Below are 22,936 nucleotides of genomic sequence, written 5' to 3'. Positions count from 1 at the left end.
ACACCACCAAGCCTGGCATTCCTCCTGCCTGGGGGGTTCTTAAGCTCCTGCTTTCCCCTGGACATTGCCAGGGGCTCAAATACTGAGTTCTGAACAGGAAACTGTCCCAACACTGAGGGCAAACCTCTTTTGGGAGCGTCACCACAGGGATCCCCCTATTTCAGCATAATCCTTATGCCCCAGGAGGAGTTACTGGTGCTGGAGCCTGCACTTGGGAATGTTCCAGCTGCTGTCTGCATTTCCTGGGCACACGGGGAGCCACACCTGCGCTGGAGCTGCAGCAGCACCACAGGGACATCCCGGGATGCACCTGGTGATGGCTCCTCCAGCTACGCCTGGTCCTCTGCTGAATGTCCCAACAATCTGCTCCAGATGATGGATTCCAGCAGCTTGCTGAGCCACAGGAGGTGTGTGGAGACAGGCTGGGCCTGTGCTGACTTTATTCATCATTGCTAATTGCTGGGCAAATGAGTGAGGAAAGATCCTCAATATTCATTTCCACTTGTGAGCAACTGGCTCCTGAAGGTGAAGGGTTTGTTGGCTGAGGGAGGGCGAGGTGGGGAGAGATGGAGAGCCAGGTTTCAGGAATGCTGAGGCTGGAAAGCTGTTCCAGCCTGTTGTCACTGCTGGAAGGGCGGCACTAAAGCTCACAGCCAGCCAGAGCTGGGCTTAGACCAAATCTACAGAACGAGCATAGAAAAGGCTTCTCAGAGTGAAATGAATTCCCTCATAAACACCAAAACCTCCCAAATCTTGCTGCTTACATTAAGATGCCGATGAACAGAATGCACTGCTGCAGATCCACAGTGCCTGCATGGCTGCTGAGGCACGGGACAGGCTCTGCCACCAGACACTGCTTCAGCCCCAGGCTCTGCTTCAGCCTTGAACTTGCTTAGGGAGATTTCCCACATCTTCAGGGGGAACAGGCCTCACATCGACCTGCTGGATGTGGAACTGTGCTCTGTCTGTGCCACACAGCCCAAACCAACCTGAACTGGGTTTTATCCAGCCCAGCCTGACAAGGTTCATTAGAACCACAGACCACACTCGAGCTACTGCATTAAATAAACCAGCACAGGAGAGGAACCCCACCAAGGAAAATCACACCCAGACGAACATTGCAGCAGATCTTTCCTGAGTTATCAGCAAAGGTGTGGAGATTTTTGCCCAGCAGGGTTACTGCTGGAACAAAACTCAGCATTGCCCATTTGTCCAAAACAAAGCATTCCCAAAGAAACAGGGAAAGCTTTTCCATGGATACACGTGAGAGGGAGGAGTCATTGCACCACATTTTCCCCAGAAATTAAGTGGAATAATTAAAAGCTATCAAACCCCATTTTTGCAGTGCAGCAGGTCTGAGTGGGGCCTTTCTGGCAGGGCTTGGTTTCACCCTGGCCACTGGAGGTGCCCATTGCCCCTGCAAAACAGCTCCTGGGCTCAACCCTCCCAGTCAGCACCAGATCCAAAGCACAAAACCAGTTTGACATTGAAAGCGTTAATTAACTAGCCCTAATTACACTGCAAATTGCTCTAGAACTGCATGTAATCATTTAAAAGCCAAACCAGCAGTGGCTGCTCTGGGTTTGGAAGCATCTGGTGCCCTTTGGAAGATGATGAACGGCCCCGTTTGCTCCTGATCATCGCTGGGTAAGCAGAGGGGCCCGCCAGGCTCCTCCTGCTTCATATTAATGGGGCAGCCTGCTGTTAATTGACAAAGAAAAAGTGAAATGAAACCAGTCAAAGAGAAAATGATTCTTGATGCCTCCACTGGGATACCTTCAGCTTGGCCACAGCCATGAAGTTACACAGAATTTTGTTTAGCAGCCCATCCCAGGAATGATTAAATGCACTGACTCGTCCTGAACCCAGCTGAAAACATTCCCGGATTTTCATTCAGGCTCTGCAGCATCTATCCTGACCCCAGGTCATTCAGTGGAAGTTTTCTTTCCTCTCTGTGCCTGAGAAACAGTGACACCAAATGATTTTTGCTGTTTTCCTCTTCTATATTCTCTGTATTCTTTACACATGTACTTGTAGCTCCGTAGCTCATTGGTGTACCTGTGGCCAGTTTTCCCAGTACTTTTCCCTACCTCTTCCCTAGGCAGAAAGACAAAACACATCCCAAGGCCCCCTGTCCCGCCTTTCTGGGAGCCAAGGCCCAAAACCAGCACTTTAAGACACATTTTCATAAACAAAGTTTAGTTCCCATCTGAGGGGGGAGGATTTAGAAGGGATGAAATTACCTCACCTCTTAGGTCTCCAGCTGGTGATTTTTTCTCAATTATGCTAATTTGCTAAAGTTATATAACTGTTCACCCTGTTGGGTGGGCATTTTGTGGACATTTTCCATGTCTGCCCCGGGAGGCCTCCCATAAAGACCAACCTTTATATCACATCCTATACTGACATTACCTCAAAAGTGTGTTTCTTAATTTCAGGTTCTTCAGGGCATCAGCAGCACTTCCTGGACTCTCCCTGCATTCCTGCTCCCACAGTAGGACCCAGCTGTTTCTGACTGTCTTGGTTTGGAAAGACAGGTATCTGTCAGGGAAAACTGGAGTTTCCCTTGGAATGGGGAATGTAAAAACTCCCTCCCTCCAAATTATTACAATTTTGCAATTAGGAGCTTTCAGGCAAAAAATATGGGAATAACAGTTCTTTACTAGGAATATTAAAAATACAAATGCAGTAGTACAAAAAAAAAAACCAAACAAGCAAACGAACGAACAAAAGTCCTAGAAAACCCTGACAGAGTCAGAGATACGACCTGACACCCTGTTGTCGGTGTGTTGGAAGCAGTCCAAATAAATCCTCCTGGAGTGACAGATGTGGTTCTGTTGGAGCAGAGATGATCCTGTAGGGAAAAGGGCCCAGTGCTGGCGAGATAAGTCCGGTCTTCCTCTGGGGATCCAGTGGAAACAGGCTGCATTAGTGTTTGGGATTTCTGGTTTTATCCCGGTGGAAAGGCTTTGGCTCCTCCCACTGGGTGGAGCATCTCCCAATGGGATGAGGTGATGTTATCAGTCATGGGAGAGCCTTCAATGGCCCATTCACAGGTGATGTCCCTCAGAGGAGGATGGGTGGAGGAAGAGATAAGGAGGCCCTGCCTTATCTGCTGTTACCAGGTGTCCCATTAACAGAGGGCATCAGCCCTCTTCCCCCCCTAGAGTTACAAGAGATAAGGAACAATATCTCCCAACCGACTTCAACAGGTGAAAACAGAATACACATTTTTGATTACATTTTTCAACCCAAGAAACTGATTGGCTCAGTGATGGAAACAGCACAGGAGAAGCAGTGGGAGAAGGGACACGGCAAAGGCTGGACTGCAGAAAGATTTCAGCTCTGCTCTTTGGGTTCTCTTTGCTCTCCCGGACCAGCCAGAGCAAACCTGCACATTCCTCTCCCCTTGGATCCTCCTTCCCCAGGGCATGACTGACCAGGGATAAAGTCTATCAGCTCTTCAGTCATTAAAAAATGACATTTGTGCCCATAAATCAGCCAGGGTGAGGAACACCAGCAGCACAGAGACACTGAGGGCTGGTCTGGCAGCATGTCTGGAGCAGCAGCAGGGAAATCAGGGGGACAGGCACAGCCCGGGGCAGGTGTGTGCCCAGCAATCCCAGCTGGGAGGGTTTGTGTCGCTGTTCCTAGGTCTGAGTGACCTTTGGAGAGGGAACTGCTCGCTCTGTGTTTCTCCAGAGCGGCTAAATGGGAGCAACCACGAGTCTTTCACAGCTCACTGCCCTCAGAAACGCGTCCTGCCGGAGCTGTCAGGAGACACATCCTCCTCTCCGGCCCATTAAAGAGGATATTTAACAGCTTTTTTTACATTTCAGACGGAGCTGTCTCAGAGCTGGTGGTTTCTTTGTTTCCAGATTGCAACAGTCACGTACTCCCTGTAAGTGAACTCACTTTTTGGGTTTTGATTTGGGGTATTTAAGCCCAGGACTGGCAGTAAACAGCACTATGCTGGAGCATCTTCATATTCCGGGGGAAAATAACTTTTACTGAGAACCTGGAGCCCTGTCCTGGACCTCCTCCTGCAGTTTGAGGGGTGAAGTGCCCCCACTCTCCCATTCCATCATTAATTCCTCCTTGGGATGGACAGAGACATCCCAGAATGTTTTTCAAGGTGTCACCCAGCTCTGCCAGTGACATCACCTGATAAACCTTTCCTTTGCACCAGGAAAATCCACGATTTTATAATGAAAAATCACATAATCTTTGTGTGTTTTTATAGAAGAGATTTTAGGCCTAAACTGGTTTTGCTTTCAGGCCTTTCACAGGGTTGTTTGTTTTGGTTTTGTTTGTTTGTTTGTTTGTTTTGAGACCCACAAGCCAGAATAAAGTTGACTGATCTCACTTTCAGGCCTCAGCTGAACTTGAGATATAGGACAAAGTCTCATTATCCCAACAACTCAGAATTGCAAAGTTACTGATCCCCCCCTTTTGCCAAAATCTCCCTCATACATGGAGGAATTTTTGGGGATAAAGAACAGCTTTCCCCTGCAGCCAGAAAATCACTGCTCTATTCCAAGCTGGCAAAAGGCAAAGTAAAGACAAATCACTGCTCATTTCATCCCCATATCCATAAAAAGTGGTGAAGAGAGAAGAGGCTTTCGACCTTAAAAATGAGATTTAAGAGGTGAGTTTTACCCTCTCGCAGCTCTGTGAAATATTCCCAGCAAAATCAGCAAACCTTGCAAGAAGCAGCTTTTGCAACTCTCATTGGATTTTGTACTAAAAGCATTGAGAGCTTCCCCAGGTTTCCTTCACTGAGGGAGGATCCTTCCCAAGCCAGATCCTCCAGCCCTGCTGGAATTCCCTCCTGATCCCAGAGCCCTGTGCTGATCCCTCGATCTCCCCTGGGCCTTCTGCTCTGGGTTTGAGCTGAACACAGACCCATGGAATGGTTTGCGTTGGAAGGGACTTCAAATCCCCTCCAGTGCCACCCCTGCCATGGCAGGGACCCCTCCCCCTGTCCCAGGCTGCTCCAGCCCCAGTGTCCAGCCTGGCCTTGGGCACTGCCAGGGATCCAGGGGCAGCCACAGCTGCTCTGGCAATTCCAGCCCAGCCCCTGCCCACCCTGCCAGGGAGCAATTCCTGCCCAATCTCCCATCCAGCCCTGCCCTCTAGCACTGGAAGCCATTCCCTGGCTCCTGTCCCTCTGTCCTGTCCCCCCCGCCCCTCTCCAACACCAAGCAAATGCTCCACGGCACAGAACTTCAACTCCTTCCAGGACCTGGATTTGAAACTCCCACAGGATCTGGGTGCTCTACAAGGCAGCTCCAGCTTTTCCTGAAGCCCTGCTTCTGCCCCTAGAACCTCTCCTGAGCTGGACACCCCTCCAGCCCCCCTTTTCCCAGAGAAAAGCAGGGGAACACCCCTGCCCTGGCAGCAGCTCCTCCTGAGGCACGCGGAGCTCTCCAGGCACAGCCGCTCCTCTCTTGACTCTCTCTTGGTTGTCTTGGCTTTTCCCTGTGATCACCAGAATGTGTCAGTCCTCTGACAAGGATCTAATCTCCCTGCTGGCTGCCCTGACTCAAGCACTCCTCTGCAGAACAATGTTTCTTCCCAGAAAAATGCAATTTTATTCTGGCTGCCGTATCAGGCCTCTGATATTAGTGCTGAGCTTCTCAGGAACCTCCTCAGCCAGAACATTCCTCTGCTGGCAGATCCTATCAGCGAAGAGGGAGAATATGATGCCTCTGTGGTGTGGCTGTTGTGAATAAAGACAGAGATATGGAGAGAAAACACGAGATAGAGGCACAAATAAACAAACCTTGGAGCAATATCCTACAGTTTTTGCGGAGGAGCCTCCTGACTCCGGAGGGAACAGTCTCGTGGCCCAGCCTTCCACTCTTTTCTCCTTTTTTCCCTGAGCCAGTGCTGTGTTTTCCAGTCAGGCAGTGCTGCCTCTGCCTTGTGGAGAGGGAGCTGACGGGCAGAGTGAATGTGGCACTGATGGGAAGGAAACAGGCAGAGCCTGAGCCAAGGCAGCAAAGCCTTGGAAAGCTGAGGGGAGGGAAGGCAGGACAGGAGTTCCTGCCTGTTGCACACCATCAGTGGGTGCTGGTATCAATCACTGCCCAGCTCCGTGTGCTGACTGATGATCCCAGCCTGTCTGCGGCCAGGATTGATGGGAATGAGCAGGGAAAGGCTTGGCCAGGGCATGCCAGGCACAGGAAGGCTCCTGCAGGCTGTGAGGGATCTGAGCAGTGCTGCTCCAGGAGGGCTCGGGGGACTCAGACATCATTTATTAGCTACTTTCCTAATTAATTCTTCTAAAATAATACAGCTGACTGCTGGAAAGAGCTGATTTGTCACAGCAGGGTCCTTTTATGGGAACAGCCCCATTGGAAAGCTCCGAGCGTTTCCTGAGGGCCGGGAAGGGCTCTGGCTGCCCAGCAGCACATCCAGGTTCCCCCTAGCCCTGTCCTGGCTCCTGCCCCAGGAACAGGCGTGATCCATGTGATCTCATGTGCACGAGAAAGGGCCAAAAACACATCCCAGGAGCAGATCCCCCACCTGCATGGCGCCATTCCAGGCGGGAAATGCATTTTCCTCACATGTGTCTGAACCCAGAGCTGCAGGGCTGTGAGGGAGCACATCTGCTTGTTTACCCAAAAAAACCCAACCCAAGGACTGATCTCCGATTCACAAACATTAAAGAAAGCTTCAGAGGTCTTTGTTTGCTTAACAGAGCAAAACAAGGAAAAAAAATTCCTTCCCTCTCAGCTTTATCCGCACTCTGATTTATCGGAGCTCACGGTGACAGGAGGAATTCCCCCAGAGGTACCCACACATCAAACAGATCAGAACCTCGAGTCAAAGACACTTTTCTTGCTTTTAGTCTGTTGTGGGAACCTGATTCAAACCCTTTTTTCCAGGGTAAATAAACTCCCAGCGCTGGAGCCCCAGGGACACAAACACCGCCACGTCCCCGAGCTCCCTGATCCGACAGCCTGCATCTCTGGATCCTGACAGCCCCTGCCTGGCTGAGCCTCTGGGCAGGTCCTGCCCCCAGGATTTAGAGCCCTGCTTAGCACAGGCAGGAGCTCATTTCTCTGCCTCAGATTTAAAGCCTGCAGTGAATTTCTCACCTTCCCTGTCTAAGGGAAAATACTACTGGAGACAAATGGCTGGGATGAGGTGGAGGAGCCTCTTTAAAATCAGACTTTGTCCCCTTATCTCGGTGTGGCTCTCACTCGGTCACTTGAGGCTGTAATTCTGCCCCAGGGCTGACATCCCTGAAAACCATCAGGGATAAATATCCAGTAACAGGCCAGAGGAATGGCTGGGGTATGGCTCTCCATGGAGCCTGGATGGGAATTCAGATTCCACCACCACGTCCTGTCTGGAGTGCAGATCAGAAAGGACAGAGAAATACTGAGGGTTACAGGACCAAACCAAACCGAGGGAGGGTGATTCTTCCTGATCACTCTGGAGCCAGAATTATGCTCCAAGTGCAGCTCCATGAAACAAATCCTCTGGATGCTTCTGCCTTCCTAGAGAAGGATGGATGGATGGATGGGTGGATGGATGGATGGATGGATGGATGGATGTGGGATGGATGGACGGGGGATGGATGGATGGATGGATGGATGGATGGATGGATGGATGGATGGATGGAGGGAGGGATGGATGTGGGATGGATGGATGGGGGATGGAGGGATGGAGGGATGGATGGATGGGTGGGTGGGAGAAGGGAAACACCATCTCACAGCTCTCTTTGGAAAGGGATCCACCCTGTGCTAAATAAAATCTGCCTCACCCCAAAGCAGAGTTAGAGAAGAATGGACACAGTATCTATGGACAGAGGGGAATGTCCAGCTGGGACAGATTGCCAAGGAATTCCATGGCCCCATCTCAGCCTCATCCCGCTGAGGGAACACCCCATCCCATGCACCCAGCGAGCAAAATTCCCTTGGAATTTCTTCCTGTCCCATCCCACCAGCCACCACCACCTGTCCCTGGAGGTCACACTGCTCTGGGAATTCCGTGCTCAGGTGCAGCCCCTGACCCTGCCAGAGCCCTCCCCAAACTGTCCCTCTCGTGTGGCACCGCCCAAGCACGGCTGACAGAGAGCGATTTCCTCTCCAAGGAAAATGGCCTGCTCCTCCCCAGGATGAACCAGCGATTTTTGCTGAGGCTGAGGCCACACAGTTCAGGTGTTTCCATCCTGAGCAAGGATAGAACTATTTGCTCTGTGGTGGAGAAGCAGAGTTGGCAGGAGAGGCTCTGATCACTCAATACCCCCTATCCTGCAGAGGTTAGGCTTGGTTTTAATCAGTGTTTGCCCTCTTTCCTCTCCTTGTTTCAGTCTGAGTTGCTCAAGGCAAAAGCTGAAGTGAATTTGCTGCCTGTGCAGAGCTCCCAGTGTTGGAGCTGCACCCCCAGGGGAAGGTCCTGGCAGGGGAGGAAAGAGGTGGCAAGGAGATCACCAGCACCAGCCCCTCAAAGTGCACAGAGAGCTGGGCTCACATCTGGGGGTGGAGGGCCCAGGGCCAGCTCTGCACAAAGATTTGGGGACATTCAGACAAAACCTGGGACTGTACCAAAGCTCTTCCCCGAGAAATGGGAAACTGTGGAGCAGGGATAGGGGTTCACCCAGCACACACCAACCCAGGGCTGTGTCTGCAGTCTGGGAGCCTGGTCACTTAAAATATCCCAGCCTGTGCAAGTTTCCTTTCCCACTCTCCCAGCACATCCCTGTTTTATTTTCAGGGAGTTCGGAGGCAGCAGACACCGGAGCAGCAGAGTCAGAGGAACGGAGCCAGGCTGCCCCCGTGACGGATTTGGCCTCGAACACGGATCAAGTGATCCAGAGAGCATCGAGGGCTTGGGAGGAGGAGGAGGAGGAAGCAGCTCCTCAGCTGATTTCCCAGTTTTCAGCTTTATCCGCAGTCTTCCCCAGCTTTTCCCTTCCTTGCAAATCCCGCGCAACTCCTGCCCCATGGCTCGGGGTGTCCCTGCTGCCAGCTCGGCTCCCGAGCTCCGAGCGGGGCTGGAAGGAGCTGCTGGAGCAGATCCCGGGATCTGGGCTTGAGAGATGCTGCAGTGCCATCTTCAGACGGGAGGGCAGCACCCGCGGGGGACGGGGAAGAGAACCCGACCCCAAAGCCCACCCCGAGCCAGAGCCCTGGAAAACATTCCCAGCTGGAGTGGCTGGAATTGGACAGCCCAGCCCAAGGATGCAGCACAGAGCAGCACAGATCTGTCTCCACACAGCCCTGGGAAGGCTCCAACCCTTCCCTCTCTGCTGTAGCCCACAGATTATGGGATCCAGCTGCAGTAAACAGCTCAAGGGCTTTATGGAAAGCTGATCCAGCCTCTCCCTCTGCTCTGTGGCTGGATTTGCTGAGGTGGAGATCACAACGTGTGTGTGAGCAGCTCCCTGCTCCCGGCAAGCTGGATGACATTGTTTTATCCCGATGGCTGCTTCTCCAGGAGGGGATAGAGCAGGACAAGAAGCTCTGTCCTTCCTTGCTTCCAGATCCTGCAGCCCTGTTTTCCATGGAACAGCCTCTCCTGATCCCAGCTCTGACATTTCCTGCAGGGAATAAGTGATGGCAGTGACCCATGAGGGCTGGGAGCACTGGGAGCACTGGGAGCACTGGGAAAACTGGGAGCCCATTTAATTCCATGCCACATTAACAACAGCCACTGACATCCCTGTGAGCAAACAGGACCTGCAGCCCCTGTGAGCATCAGCAGCCAGGGCTTCGTGCATAGACAGCTCCAGTCAGGGCCCCTCTGAAAATCAGCACCCTTAAGAAACCTTTTTTCCAGCAGCACTGGCTATTTAGGCCAATTTTTAGCAATTTTAGTCATTTTTGGCCTCCTCCACACATCACTACTGCCCTGAGTGTCCCTGGAGTCAAGGGAACAGCAACAAAGCTTCAGAGGAGAACAAGCAAATGTTCCTTCGGATTTCAATGGGGTGAAATCACTCCATGGCATTTTTACAGCAGCATGGAGGGACAGGAACGGCTTCAAACTGACAGAGAGCAGGGTAAGATTGGATATTGCAGAGAAATCCTTCCCTGGGAGGGTGGGCAAGCCCTGGCACAGGTGCCCAGAGCAGCTGTGGCTGCCCCTGGATCCCTGGCAGTGCCCAAGGCCAGGCTGGACACTGGGGCTGGGAGCAGCCTGGGACAGTGGGAGGGGTGAAATCAAACCATTTGCTGATGCTAAAAATCATCCCATGTCTTCCCCTGTGCCTCCTCTCTCTCATCTGGGCTCACATATGGGGGTGGAGGGCCCAGGGCCAGCTCTGCACAAAGGTTTGGGGGCATTCAGACAAAACCTGGGACTGCACCAAAGCTCTTCCCTGAGAAATGGGAAACTGCGGAGCTGGGACAGGGGCTCAGCAGCACAAAAGCCTCCAAACAAACCCAGGTGCTACAAAACCTCTGGAGAAGATGGATTTGGTGAGCTGAGCAGGGGATTCCTGCACTGGAGATGAAAACTGAGCCATTTTTCAGGAGCAGGGTCTCAAGACCCAGACGCTCCTGGAAAGGCACCCACACCTTGGCTGGGGAATTACAAAGCTCAATATTTCATGTGAGCTGGTGACTGGAGAGGGATGAGCCTGCCTGGAGGGAGCTCTGTGGAGCTCTCAGCCGTGTCTGCACACGAGGGGAGCTCTGCAGAGCCCTTCCAGCCCAGCTTGTCCCCAAATGTGTGATGGGAGGGTGACGGGAGCCTGCACAGGGCCCTGCTCAGAGCTGGGTGACAGAACTGCCCCCAGCTCCCCAGGAACCCCTGAGCTCCCTGATAAATCAGGGGGGGAGCTGCTGAGGGTGGAGGGTGTGTGCCGGCAGGGAACCTGTGCACCCAGCGCTGGCTGAGCTCAGACCTGCACAGAGACAGCCTCAGGAGCTCACAGAGAGCTCGGGGAGTGTTCCTGGGTCAGCCACAATTGATTCCTGCCTCAGACGTGACCTCCCTGCTCCCACTGCCCAGAAAAACTCCAGGAGCTTCCAGGCAGGGTTGAGGCCAATTTGCTCAATTCCCAGCTTGGCAGGGAAGGGATTACACAGCAAAAACTGGATCTGAGGGTTACACAGCTCTCAGAGCCCTTCACTCCCTGTCCCCCGGGCCAGCTCAAAGCCTTGCTCCTTCAGAAGCTCCTTGGCAATTAGCTCGTTTTAATTAATACCAACTCCACCCGGCGGAACCGCTGCCTTGAAAACGGTTGGGAGAGAGGAAAAGAGCAGAAAGGAAGAGAGCCAGGGAGCAGTTCTGTGCTCACCCACATGGAGGGGGGTGCTGGGAGCCTCGAGGGAGCCTTGTCCCTGGCTGGGGACAGGGGAAGGGCAATGAGCTGTCCCCACACCCGAGGGGGTGGCAGATAGAAAGGGGCATCTCCCAACCCCCTCCAGCTGCTCCCACTCCTCATCCGTGCCCCCACCACCCCCAAAAACCACTGCAGGCACACAGAGCTCCCTCCCTGCTCTGCCACAAGACTGCCCCAGCTCTGGGAAATGAGAGGAAGGCTGTAATGCCTGGTAGCAGCCTGAACAGCCAACTCTCCTTCCTGCCTCCATGGCAACTTTCAACAGCCTTAATTGCTTCTTATTTTAACACTTGGGGAATGGAACCTCTGTGATCTTCCACCACTTATCATTAACACTCCCCAGAACAAAACCCAAATGCAGCCAAGCACTATTTTATGTGTGTTTCTATTTGCAGCTTGAATTTTCTGTGTAGTCCCTGGCTGTGGATCTTTGCTGCTCCTTCAGCCACTCTCCAAAGGCTGTCAGAAATCCTGAACATTGCCTTGCTCAGGGCTCTCACCTCCCTGGTCAAAGTGGAATAAAACATCTCTGGAGGCTGCCCAAAGCCAGCACTGAGATTCCTCTCTCCTGACACAGCTTTTCCCCTGGAAATTCAGAATTGCTCCAAGCCACAGGCACATTTCATGGACAGGGAGCAGCACAGCACGGAATGTGTCCCCAGTTTCATCCTGCCTCTCATGGTGTGGCCCCCAAACCCTTCCCTCCCCTGCAGTTGGGAGTCAAAGGGCCTAACTGGGCTGGTCTGCCCCAAACTGGGGACACTGGGAAAACTGGTGCTGTCCCATGCCCCACTGTGGGGGACATCAAGGGTTACAGGGGCTGAGTCCAGCTCAGAGCTTCATCCCACACCTGATGCGGGCTGGAAAACCCTCTGGGATGGAGAAGCAGCAGCACAGCTCAGCTCAACAGCCCACGGAGCCACCCGGGGGGGGTGGGGGGGAAACTGGTCTTAGGGGACCTGAAAGAGTCCAGGGGGTCACCCAGGGGCTGGAATTGGTCCAGGATGACCTGAAAGGGCTGGAATTGGTCCATCGGGACCTGAAGAGTCCAGGGAGGCACCAGGGGCTGGAATCAGTCCAGGGTCATCTGAAAGGGCTGGAATTGGTCCAAGGGAACCTGAAAAGTCCAGGGACTAACCCAGGGGCTGGAACTGGTCCAGGGTGACCTGAAGGTCCAATTCCTCCCTGCAGGGACCCCCAAGCTGGAGCAGCCCTGCCTCTCCTCCCCACTGCCAGCACCTCACCCCGAGCCTTGGCCAGGCTGCTGCCTCCTCCCTGGGAGGCAGAGCAGTGGAGGCAGTGACCTCCCTGCCGCACAGCTCTCACCTGCATGGCTAACCATAAAAATACACAACATTTTACAATCTGCTCCCTATTCATTAGGCCCCGCTGAATGCAATAAAGCTGCCACTGGACCAGCTCCTCCTGGAGCTCTCAGCTCATGCTGAAAAATGGAATTATATTGCAGTGAGGCTTGTAAACAGTGCCAGGCTTGTTTATTATGAACCCCACTCCAAAATCCAATCAGATTAATTTTATGTGGGATTGAACTGCTGCTGCTGATTTGAGGTAATGGGATGGACACAGCTCCTCCCTGCTCCTGCAGGACAGGCTCATTTTGGGCAGGTGTCCCATCCCTGCAGACACTGCCCCAGTTTGAGGGCTGGCAGGGAACTGGGAACACCCAGAGCTCCCCATTCCTCAGGAGAAATCACATTTCCAACATCCTGGGTCCCAAAGATCCCTTCATGTTGGGGAAGATGAAACAGGGAAATCTTACAAATATGATTGTTCAGCAAAAGAACCTGAGAATATGAAACCTATCAGTGAAATAGAAATGAGAGTAAGTTTTGATGTATAAGATGCCAACCATTCAATGACTGAACAACTGGAAAGACAATGGCTGAGTGGGCTGAAGGGAAGGTCACTGTGGATTGGTCAATGTCCCTGGCAAATAAAGGGATGCTGCTGCAAGCTGAAGAGTCCAAGGGTCAGGGAGACCCTGCCAGTTTGGCAGAGATGGACAAAGGGGTCTAGAGAGCAGCTTTTACGGTTTAAAATGTAACATAGTGTGGTAATGTAGTACTTCTAATAGGTTGTATGTAGATTCTATAAGATTTGTGTCTTTTACTGGTTGGATGTTGTAAATTAAGATATTCAGTACAGAAAAAGATATAAGTATTGTAACCAGAACTTAAGCATCTCTCAGGCAGACTTTCAGCTGTGACTGGCAGCTTTAAGCTTGGCTCTTTGTTACCCACAATCCTATGAAATAAACTGCCCGTTAAAAGAGCTGCTGGAGTCCAGAGATCCCTCATTGACACTCTCTTGTACACATTCACCTTCCCCAGGAGCCTCTGCAGGTCCCTTTTCTCCAGGAAGAAGGCTCTGGACACAGGAGGGTCCCCCAGCAGGGAACACGGATCCATGGGCTCCTTCCCTGCCACTTCCTGCTGGTTTTGTGGGACATACTTTGATCCCAGCCCAGCAGTTCTGCACCTCCAGGACTCCCAGCCCTGCCCTTCCCTCCCAGCTCAGCCTCAGTACGGGATCACAAACAGCAAAGCCAAAGTGGGCACTGAGTACAGAAGTGGATTTAAAGTTCTCCTTAAGCACAAGACCTTTTCTTTTTTAAAAAGGTGAGAGTGGGAGAAAGGAAGATTATGTGAATTTATCCAGAAGTTGGTCAATCCCTTAATCCCAGGAGGTCAGAGCCATCCCACCTGGATAATCAGCTGGATTTCACTCTCTCCTTGGTGGGCTGCTGCTTCCAAGAAAATCTCATTCCAAGACACAAAGAGCCAGGTGAGGGAAGTCACAGCTCCTGATTCTGGGAAATGAAGTGGGACAGGGTGGATTTGAGGCAATCCTGGCTGGGAGCATTTGGGGGAGTTTTCCAGAGCCACGGTGGGCACTGTCCTAGTGGGGCTCTACATAACAGAAAATCCTTCTCTCCCTCCCCCTCCCAGGGGCCAAACCTGCTCCAGCTCTCCTGTGCTGGTCTCAGGAAGCAGAATTTAAAGGCCCTCGTTCTGCAGCATCTTGTCACTGTGTGACAGATTCCCAAAGGGCAGCGTTCCCAGAGTTTCTGACATGATTCCTGTGCCTTCCCTGTCTCCCTCCCCACCAGACCCCGGCGATGCCAGATCGGATCAGGGAGATGGAAGAGCTCCCACAGGAACCTTGCAGCAGGTGGGTTTCTCCCTCTACCTTCCTGAATTATCCTTCCAAAGCAGATGCTCCTTCCCTTTCCAAACTCCAAGAGCTTTTTGTGTCTCTGGGTGCTGGAGAGAACACGGAAATCCTCCTCTCTGGCAGCTTTGTGTCACTTGGCTGCAGAGCAGAGGGGTCGGTCAGGCTGATGGCACCGCTCTGAGGAGTCCATGGATCCACATCCAGCTTCCAGGGAGCCAGGCAGCAACCACAGGTCTTGCTGGAAGTATTGCCCAGAGGGAGCTGCACATCCCAGAACAGCAGAATTCATGTTTAATGGCTCTGCCCTGGCACACGGAGGGAGCTGGGCAGGAAAGGGCCCCCCCACCAGCAAGACACAAAGCCACAACATCCCCAGTCTTGGGAGGCTTTTCCTGAGATAAGTTGGTTAGAGCCTTTTTTCCTTGAAAGCTTGTGCCAGAAGCAGAAGGAGGAGTCGGAGTTCACCAGTTCAGGTTTCTCAAAGTTGTTTATTGTCTCTTATCTCTCAGTTTTTTCAGTGCCCTGCCAAGGTCCTTGCTGCAGCAAGGGCACGCGGTGACTCCCCCCAGGTCGGGAGGGCTCAGACCTTTGGTACCTTTTCTCTGACCCAACCATCACCCAAGATGTATTTTTTATTTACTGTTGATTACCAATACCTACTGCCTATGTTAGACAGGTCACTTCCATCCTAAACCAATCCTCTGTGACCCACCACAGCAGAAGATGGAGGACAAGGACAAGAAGGAAGAAGGACAAGGCCACACCCTGATTCCTCCCTCTTGCCTTCCCCATTAGCACCCTGTGATAAACTAACAACTATTTACATCAAACTCTTGGGGTCTGTATTTCTTTGTGCAATGCTGATAACTTTTCCCGTGGTCTCAGATCAAAGACAGTGTCCCTTTGGGCCCTGTGCCAGGGTCCCAAACCCCCCTGTTGGGGTCCCTGACCCTCTGGCTGCCCTGGACTCCAACACCCCAGGACCAAAGGAACCAGATTTGTGTCCATTTTCAAGCCAAATTACAGCCAAGTGGAGGGAGAAGGAAAAGGACAATTTGATGGAGCAGTTGGGAAACATCCCCTGAGGATGAATCCATCAGAACTGGAGGCACTGGGTGATGGGAGGTTCTGACTAGGGAGCCAACACTGCCCCTTCCAAAGCTCAAATCCCCCACACTGCTGGAGAATCAGTCCTGGATCAGGGAAAAGGCTCCTCTCCCAGAGCTGCTCCTTTGCTCCATTTTCTGGCTGGGTGCTCAAAGGGAAGAACAGCCCCAGGCCATGAGACTCCGCAGGGAGGCAGCACCAAACCCTGGGGGAAGGAGGCTGCTCAGAGGGGTAAAGAGGAGTGGAGGCTTTAGGGAGAGGGAGGGATTTTCCACCAGACTGATTTTGGGCTTCCTTGCCTTCACAGGCAGCCTTTGTCCTCAGCTGAGGCGTCCTAACAAGGCCATGGCTGCATAAACACCTGTAGTAAATAACCAACCCCTCCTGAAAGGGGAGGGAAAGAGGGAATCAGCTGGGTCTGACAGATCTGCCAGTGAGAGTGGAGAGAGGAGGAAAAGCTCTGGAGCAGGCCTTGGATCACACCAGGCTGCTGGGTCAGGACACACAGGAGAATCTTGGCAGCCTGGGGAGCTTTCCCGGTCTACTGCTAAAGCTCCCTTCCCTGGGCTCTGCATTTATATCTTTATTTCACCCTCCTCCCCCCCAAAAAAAAAAAAAAAGCAGCTCAGGTGCAGCTCCTTGGAGTTCCCATCCCTGGAAATTGCTGCCATCCATGACTTCCTTGGATCTCCCCCCTTCCAAGGAGTTATTCTCCTCCAGCACGGAGCAAACACAACTGAGGAGGGCAGAACCCACGGAGCACTTGCAGGTTCTGTGGGAAAGGTGTTTCCACAGCTGCTCTTTACCCCATCACCTGGGAGCTGCCGCTTCCTCACTGATCAGGAGCAGCTTTTCCTTATCAGCCTCACATTCTCCAAGGTGCTCAATGGAGATCATGTAAACTCAAACAGGCTGGGGGGCGTTTCACTACAGCCAGACTGCCAGCTGCAGCTGGAATTTGGTTGGGAAATGGGAAATTGCAGCCTCTGTGCTGCTGGTTTGGGAGCGAGGTGGGAGCTGGAATGCAGAAATTGTGTCCCAGGCCAGGCTGGACAGGGCTTGGAGCTCCCTGGGACAGTGGGAGGTGTCCCTGCCCATGGCTGGGGTGGGATGGGGTGAGATTTAAATCCCCTTCCCACCCAAACCATTCCATGACTCCATGGGAAGTCTCCCTTACTCAGCTGCAATTTCCACCCAGTGTCATCCTGACTTTCTGGTCCAAGGGAACGAATTCAGCAGAATCTAGCCACATGGATTAGATGGGAAGTTTTAGGGAAAACAGAAGGCTATGAAAGGATTATGAAGAGTTTTTTTAAAAGCATACTTTCTCAGCCCCTTCAGAACATGACGATAAGAATTGCATCTTTGAGGCAGCTCATGAGCCCAGTTTGGGGTTTTGTCTCTGTGTTCACAAACCCTGGATTTGCTTCTTGCAATCAAGAAATGAGCTTAGAATCAAACACTTCAAAGAATTGTGCTCTCCTGCTTTTAGGGATTTCCAGCACTTTCATATGGATATGGATGCAGACAGAGCTTTCCTCGAATTGGCCACAAACATTAACACTTCATTCGGCTTTAATGAGCAACTTGAAACTCCAAAAATCAAGAAAAGGCCCTAAAGCAATTCAAAATAAAACTTGACAGCAGCACAAAACCAACCAGGCTTTCTCCAGCCTTTCCCATGAAACCTGTGGAAAATCTTTTCCTGCATCAGCATCCCAGATGAGGGAAGCAGCCACAAATGATGATGGGCAGCCAGGCTTTTAAGCACCTTAAAAATTTAAATGAGTTCCAGGTGTAAATTCAAAGTGGTTCCTCCAACTGCATTGAGGTCCCTCACGGGCACTTTCCACTCAGAGTGAGAACAGCACTGATTTGATTTTGTTTATTTGCTGCTGAGTGTGGCGATCCAGGGGATTGGAGCCCTCTGCTGAGAGCCCCCACGGGGATTTGATGCATTCCAGGGTGATCCCAGAGCTGGGGTCAGGCCGTGGTCATGGACTTGCCTTGAGCCACGGCCTCGGGTGCCAAAGCCTGGAGGATGCTGCACGCAGAAAAACCATTCTGAGGGGTGGGAGCTGCTCCCTCATACAGCCCTGCCCTTGGAACAGGCCCTGAGCCACAGCCAGCAACGAATCCCATCTGTGCCCACCCAAATCCCTCATTCCTGGGCACTCCTGTGCTGCTCTCTCTTCTCCCAGCTGCCAAAACCTCATCAAAAGAGAGGGAAACCTTCAGAAGTCACCCAGTGCCATGGACAGGGGCACCTTTCACCAGCCCAGGTTGTTCCAAGCCCTGCCCAGCCCAGCCCTGGGCACTGCCAGGGATGGAGCAGCCACACCACCTTCCCGTGCTCCACTCCCTGTCCTGCTCCTCCAGCACAAACATCCCCTACAATTAGCAATTTGCAGTAAAACTGCCCAGGAATCCCTGTAAGGAATAAATGGAACAGCACAGCTGTGGCTGCCCCTGGATCCCCGGTGGTGCCCAGGGCCAAGCTGGACACTGGGGCTGGGAGCAGCCTGGGACAGGGGGAGGGGTCCCTGCCCACGGCTGGGGTGGGATGGGATCATCTTTAATGCACCTTCCAAAACATTCCTGGGATTTTAAGAGGGAAAATCCAAACCCTGTGGGTCAGGAGCTGCCTGGGAGCTGCATTTAGGCAGCAAGGGGGGTTCAGAGCAGGCCCAGCAGCTGCTGAGATGAGCAGCCCAGTTCAGGAAAAGCTTCACTTCCTTCCTAAATTCTTTATTTTTGTAAATTCCACTTGCTAGAGCAAAGCACTGCAAAGCTGTATTTAAATTAAAACAATCCTCCAGCCTGCAGAGAAAACACACAGAGCCATCCATTTCCACGAGCAAACAGGGCAGGAAACCCAAGCAAGATTTATACAGTTATTCCTCTGTAATTATCCAGAAGAGAGAGAAGGCCCAAGGGTCAGCAGTATCTCATTCATTATCACACCCCAGCAGCTTCTTAGACTTTAATTTTGGTTTATTTTTTTGCAATCCCCTGCCTATGCCCAGATTAAGGATGATGTGCTGGGAAAAAAAGCTCTCTGTTGATAATGGTGTGAAATAAAGTTCCCCCACACCCAGGGCCCAGGTGTGGCTATTACCTGCTGCAGGGTGACCAGGCCATCATCTGATGCAAGAAAATAATGAATAAAATGAAAAGTAATTCAAAGGGAAGAGGGAAAATAAGGAGCCCTCTGAAAGCCAATATTTTAATTTGCCTCTTGCTGTAACAGCTCCATCCTTTTTTTTTTTTTTTTTTTTTCAGCCCCTAAAAAGCTCTTGCTGCTGCTTTGGTTTATGGCAGGGAAAGAACCCTGGGGACCCTGTGCTGGTGGCACTAAATCCCTGGTGGCACTTCAGCAGGGCCACATCCCTCTGGTTCCAGAACAAAACTCCCCCAATCCACAGGGAAACCCCAGAAATGGAGCAAAGTGGGGGAGAGAGCTCCAAACCTGCCAAATTTGGGCTCTCCAGGTCTCCCTCCTCCCAGCTGGTCAGGCTGCCCCAGCTCCAGCACCAGCCCCAGGGTGGGACCTGCAGGTCCCCATGGTGGAGGATCAATCTCTCCCCTGCCTGGTTTGGGATTTCCCCATTACAGAGGGAGGGAATTGGCTCCAGCACCTCCCCAGACCTGGCTGGGAAACCCTGGAGGGGCTCAGTCCAGGCTGAGGAAGGGCTGGAGGGGAATCAGGAAGGAGCAAAGGCTTCTCTGAGGCACAGAGGGACAATCCGTGGGAGGGAATCACAAGGAAAACACTCCCAAGGGGAGCCAGGAAGCAGCTCCAGGGATCAACCCTGGAAAAGAACCATTTTCCCCCTCCACAAGAGCCAGAGGTGCTGCAGAAGCTGCTGGGGCAGGAGAGGCTCAAACCCCACCCTGAGGTGCCCAGCCTGAGAACAAAGAGTGCTGACTGGGGAAGGATTTTTTACAAGGGTGCTTAAAGCTCATTAGAAGAGCTGATGGGAGTTTTTAATTTAGGGACTGGGACTTCCTGGGGCACCCTCACACAATCAGACAGGGCTCAGATAAAAGAGGTCCATGGGAACAGTTTTATGATCATGATTTTCTGCTTAATTAAAGATCCTCCTCCTCAATTACTGCAGCCTAATCTGGGTGTACAGGGCTCTAAGTGGCATCAGCTGAGGACAGCCCCGAGCAGATTTAAGCACTGACAGTGATTTTAGGCCCTATATGGCTTTTTCTGTCTTCCTCCCAAGGCAAGGAAGGTTTATTTATTTATTTCAGGAGTCAGAATTGCTGTCTTTGTGCCTCCAGCTGGGTTTCACTGACACCCCAGGTCTGGCAGCTCCCAGGTTTCTTTTGTGGTTTTTAAACCTTCAAACATTGCAAAAAGCAGATTTCCCCCCCAAGTGCTGGACGAGTCCCAGCACAGTCCCAAAGCTCCCAGTCTGAGAGGCCACAGTTTAGAGCAACCTGAGCAAAGTTCACTCAAGAAGCCACAATAAATCAGTATTTTTAATATTCTTCCATCTGAAGGATCAAGCTTCAAGACTTATTCCCGAAGTCATTAATCACACCGTAAAGCAAATCTACAAAGCTCTGTGTTCTGAATTTTGGAGATGGAATTCCAAGACTTTCAAGGTGATACCTTTGGAGCTGTGTGGTTTCCATGTCCATGACATCAAATATCTTACAGGACATTTGTGTCACAGCTCAGCTGGGACCACTCTGCTTCCTCTCCCATTCCCCAGGAGGGTATTTAAACAGAGGACTCTGGATATTTTAGCTCTGATGGGAAGATTAGAGACTGGGTTGAGAAAATTATTCCATCCTAAAGCTGCTCTGCACAGTCCAAACCCCAACAAACAACAGGAACTTTGACTCCAGTTCTCTCGGAGAGAGGCAATTTTATAGAAACCATGCAGGTAATAAATGATCCCATCAGGAATTTCCATTCTCAGAGTGGGGTGTGGGAGCTTTGCTATAAATTAAGCCATCCAAGTTTTTACTGGATTTTTGTACCATAGTTCAAAGTCTTAAAAAGCTCAAAAAAATCACTCTCCTTGTTTGCCATGATAGAGATGGAAATCTTATAAATTACATTATTATAATTTCCCTATTATCTCATATACACCCTTACATTCTGATTCTGCACAATCTTCATAACATCCTTCAGATCCTATAAATTTTGTCTTTAGTATGGAACAAAGCAGTGAGGAGAGAGATACCAGGGGTGAAGCGGGAGGCAAAGGGAATCAGTCAGACCTTTTATGTTCGTTAAAAGTGTTGCTGGAGCTGGATTTATTATTATGTTGTCAACTAAATTTTGTTGGCACCCAAAAGCACCTCGGAACACTTTAAACACTTTGGCAATAACTGCCTCAAGTGTCACTGTGAGCGTGTGAGCCCGTGACACTTTTATAAAAACAGTGACAAAACAGAACCATCCCCAGAGGGAAAAACTGCAGCGGCACAACAGGGAGGGGGGAGCAGCAGCCTTGGAAAATCCAGCAAGGGCCAGGTCTTGGGAAGGGCAGGCAGGGGAGGGGACACAGGGCTGGCTCTGCCCAGGGCTGGGTGACCCCCAGGGCTGGGGTGCCAGCAGCAGTTGGGGTTTTTCCTTGGAGTGAGGATTTCGGGCTGTTTCAGGTGGGGGAGGCAAGGGTCCCTCTTCTCCCTGCCTGTTGCTGCAGAGTTCATTGGAATCTCAGCTCCAGAGGAAACAGGGTGGGAAAATCCAAGGGGCACAAGGTGCCTTTGGCACAGCCAGGGAGCCAAAGCCACCCAGGGCAAAGCCACACCACCTGGAAGGATTCTGGACCTCCTGCAGCTCAGAGGGAAGAGCTGGGAACCCGCGACTGGGTCAAGCTGGAAAGGACCTTAAAATCATCCAGTGCCACCCCAGCCATGGCAGGGTGTCTTGCATCACGTAACCAAAAAAAAAGTGCATTCTATTTCATCTGCAGAAAGCAGTTGGGGATGGTTTCGTTTTCCTTTATCTCTTGTAACTCCAGGGGAGGAGGGCGGATGCCTTCTGATCACAGCCCAGCTGTTAAACCAGGTGGGGCAGTGTTTGTGATCTCTGTCACCACTGCCCACCCTCGGGGATATCTTCTGTTCATGGGCCATTGAGGCTCACCAGGGACTGACACATTCCATCATCCATTGGGAGATGGAACACCCAGGGGGAGGAGCCAACCATTCCCTGCCCAGATAAAAATGGGGACACAGGGACCCCAGACATTCCTCTTTGCCACTGGATTCCCAGAGGAAGAGCGGACCCATCTCAGCACCCCTGAACGTGTCTGCAGGATCATCTCTGCTCCAACAGAACCACATCTGTCACTGCAGGAGGATTTATTTGGGCTGCTTCCAACACCCTGAACAGGGTGTCAGGTCGTATTCCTGACTCTGTCAGGGTTTTCTAGGACTTTTGTTTGTTTGCTTGTTTGGGTTTTTTTTTTTTACTACTGCATTTGCAGTTTTAGTATTCCTAGTAAAGAACTGTTATTCCTATTCCCATATTTTAGCTTGAAAGCCCCTAATTTCAAATGATAATAATTTGGAGTGAGGGGGTTTACATTCTTCCTTCCAAGGAAAGCTCCAACATTCCCTGACAGACACCTGTCTTTCCAAAACAGGACACAGGGACACCTCCCATGTCTCAGGCTGCTCCCAGCCCTGTCCAGCCTGGCCTTGGGCACTGCCAGGGATCCAGGGGATCCATGTGGGAGCAGAGCAGTTGGATCCTGCAGCCTTTGGAGCACCGGCCCTCGAGAGCAGTGGAGGTGCTCACTCACCTCCCACTGAAAATCATCATCACCATCAATAATTAACAGCTCCCTGACCTGCAGCCTTCTGCTCTCCCCAGGAACTTTGGGCAGACTCCAAACACCTCCAGAGCCTCTCCAAAGCCTCCCTCGGCACCAGCACCCTTTTCTAGGACTAAGTGACAGCATCCTTTAGGGAGCACCCATGGGCTCCAGGCCCTCCAAGGAAGGCTTGGTTCTCTGGGACCCACCTGTCCTCCCAGGAATGCAGGAGCACCTCCCCAAATGACTCCCTGGAGGCTCCAGGTGCCTGCATGGAAATTCAGGCTCCCCTGCGCCCCTGGGTGCCTCAGGAACATGGGGCACCCAAGGAATGGGGCTTGTGGCCACAGCAGTGCATTCCCATGCCTAAAAGCCACCCAGGGGCTGGGTACAGGAAAGGTGACACAAATTGAGGCTCTGGCTCAACACCTGCAGCCCTGGCCACCTCTCAGTAACCACATTCCCTTCTGTGGGAACAGGGAGGAAAATAAAGCAGGAGAACAAATCCTGAGGAGTCCCCTGTGCCTGACAGCAGCAA

The 22,936-nt window shown here is 51.8% G+C and overlaps 2 long non-coding RNA genes across 3 annotated transcripts; both read left to right on the top strand.

Annotated features, from left to right (window-relative positions):
• The first annotated feature begins 273 nt into the window (after positions 1-273).
• Positions 274-7,179, top strand: LOC134561805 (uncharacterized). The gene is made up of 3 exons (XR_010082980.1): positions 274-407; positions 2,439-3,901; positions 6,894-7,179. It is a non-coding gene; the product is annotated as an uncharacterized LOC134561805 (long non-coding RNA).
• Positions 7,180-9,461: 2,282 nt separating this feature from the next.
• On the top strand, positions 9,462-15,283 carry LOC134561820 (uncharacterized). Of its 2 annotated transcripts, none has more exons than XR_010082987.1 (4): positions 9,462-10,018; positions 13,945-14,110; positions 14,436-14,497; positions 14,624-15,283. It is a non-coding gene; the product is annotated as an uncharacterized LOC134561820 (long non-coding RNA). The 2 variants fall into 2 exon arrangements; XR_010082986.1 differs by having other exon boundaries at positions 14,275-14,497.
• Positions 15,284-22,936: the final 7,653 nt, after the last annotated feature.

Source organism: Prinia subflava, chromosome 24 (genome assembly GCF_021018805.1).
Source record: "Prinia subflava isolate CZ2003 ecotype Zambia chromosome 24, Cam_Psub_1.2, whole genome shotgun sequence".
In the NCBI taxonomy this organism is placed as follows: domain Eukaryota; kingdom Metazoa; phylum Chordata; class Aves; order Passeriformes; family Cisticolidae; genus Prinia; species Prinia subflava.
The sequence above is the reverse complement of the archived record's forward strand: the minus strand, read 5'-3'. Positions and strand labels throughout refer to the sequence as shown.